This window comes from Salvelinus sp. IW2-2015, linkage group LG27 (assembly GCF_002910315.2).
Source record: "Salvelinus sp. IW2-2015 linkage group LG27, ASM291031v2, whole genome shotgun sequence".
NCBI classification, from domain to species: Eukaryota; Metazoa; Chordata; class Actinopteri; order Salmoniformes; family Salmonidae; genus Salvelinus; species Salvelinus sp. IW2-2015.
Genome location: NC_036867.1, coordinates 29,273,185 through 29,275,532, shown reverse-complemented (window position 1 = coordinate 29,275,532; position 2,348 = coordinate 29,273,185).

Sequence of the window (2,348 nt, the reverse complement as noted above, 5' to 3'; positions counted from 1 at the left end):
GGTATGGAAATCATCCCCTCTCCTCTGTATACTAAATGCTTGCTGAAAATTAAGCGGGTTATTGGTTTATGACAGTGTAGCTGATGTGGTCTGGAGTGAAGTTGCTGATCTTGGGTCAGTTTTGCATTTCCCCCACTAATGGTTAAGGTTAAGATTGGGGTAGGTGAAGCTGATCCTAGATCTGTACATAATAGCTGATATGGAATCAAAGTCTTGTTGTGCAGAACGTAACTGGTTTGCGCCCAGTGAGAGACAGGGACAGAACCTACTCGGTTGCCACAGCACAGTTTACTGTTCCTTAATCTTTCATGCTTGCCGGGGATTTGAAACCCAAGTCAAATGAATTGATGACCTGTAGTGTGTGATATAGCCATCTGTCTTCTGTGTGGAATGAAAGCTGTGGTCCGTGCCATGCTCGAGCATGTTAAAGCCTTACACTAACACACCCTTCTGCGGCCTTTAACTGCTCAGCTGATGGTATGTGTGCAAAGTGTGTGTATTGAGTGGTCAGCAGTTTGCTAACACACAAAGACGGGTGTGTGCTGCTCCACCGTCAGGGGCAGAGCAGCTGTTGTGCCTGTTGCTTTGGGACAGGTGTTTGTGTGTGTGTGTGAGAAAGTGGGCATGAGCTGTCACAGATTACCGGATCAGAGTAGTTGACATGGTTTATGTCCCAAATGGCTCCCTATTTAGTGCACTACTTTTGGCCAGGGTGCATTGGGCTCTGGTCAAAAGTAGTGCACTATATAGGGAATAGGGTTCCGTTTGGGATGAAGAAAAGTGTGATCATATACAGCAACTGTAGACAAACAGTACATAATCAACAGTTACAGTATATTCCTCAAACTGAAACTGTGATATAGTATAAAAATAAATATAACAATTTATGCATATGTGATGCTGCATAATTCATCTTGATCTATGATGCTCCATGTCTAGAGTCTCAACAATGGTGATGGGACATTTAATATCCACAGTTCCGTGAAGCAGATCGAGAGGTTGCCCATTGCACAGCTGTCGTCCCCGCTCAAACAGCCAGCCCCACACTGACACCCAGCGACAGTATGGGAGACACACCCATGGACAAATTACAGTCCTCTCACCAATTGAGATGTTTGAACCGGTGCCTGGAATTCCATACTACTGTATTCCATGGATATTATCCAGAGAAATGCGTCAAAATGTAGCCTAAATGTTTTTGTCCACAAAAAATGTATTCTTCCTGGGTTATGTAATCCGATATCAATTCAATATTTGAATCAACTAACGATGGGATAGGCCTATATTATTTTGTAAAATATAGCTTAGACTGTTTTCTAAATATGATTTTGTATAGGTCTATGGGAATTAAAAAGAAGCATTCACAATAGATTATTCCACAACCAAACAAAGCTAAAAACTGAGATCCCTAAGGCAGTAGCACTGCGTGGGTAAAATCACTAGGGAAGCCCCCCCCACCCCCCAAAAAAGCCATATCACAGCCTGTGTTATGATAATTGCGTATTTTGCTCTTTAACCTGTAAATTCATATGTCTTGCGAACGTGATATATAGGCCTAAAGGGCCAAGACAAGAAAACGGTGGCAAAATAAATTCAACCATACCTTTTTGTTTTTATCACAAAACCAGATAGCAACCTCTGTCCAGCATATTGCATGTAGTAACAGACAATTACATGACCTACAGCATGGTGAAGCAAGGTAACATATCCAACATTTTCGGATCACTAAACAACTATTGATTTCGAACCACAGAGTTACCACAAGTCGCAAGGAAAGCAGGAGCTGCCTCCACTATTCCAGCACCATTTCAACATCATCAAATCACCTCTGCTTAGTCCAATACAGTGACAACTAAAAGATACCAAAAACAATTTAGTCCAATCAATGTAAGCCAAATATGTGGCTGTCCATGGTTCTGATTTCTTGTGTTCTTGTCTACCTGGCTAAAATGCTTACTCGCTAGCCTAACTTCCATGCATGGGCAACATTAAAACTAGTTAACATTAGCCTTCTACATCTAGCTACATATTGAACTTCCATCCTCTCAGGCCAGGGGCACAAAAATGTATGAATGAATGGTTGGATCATAATCGCCATTATAATCATTGGCCAGTAAAACCACAAGTCCAATTCCCTATCTCCATCCATGGCTAATTAAGGAAAGGGCCAATTTTAGCTAGCTGGCCACCGGAGTACAACAACAACATGCAACAATTCAAGTTTTTATGTCATGTAAGTATGCTCTCAATAGGATTTGATAGGAGTGATAACAAAATCCAAACTGGCTTCCCTTTTACACTTTTTTTTGGTGTGCCACACAGTTGAGTTCGCTCAGTTTAGCTCAACG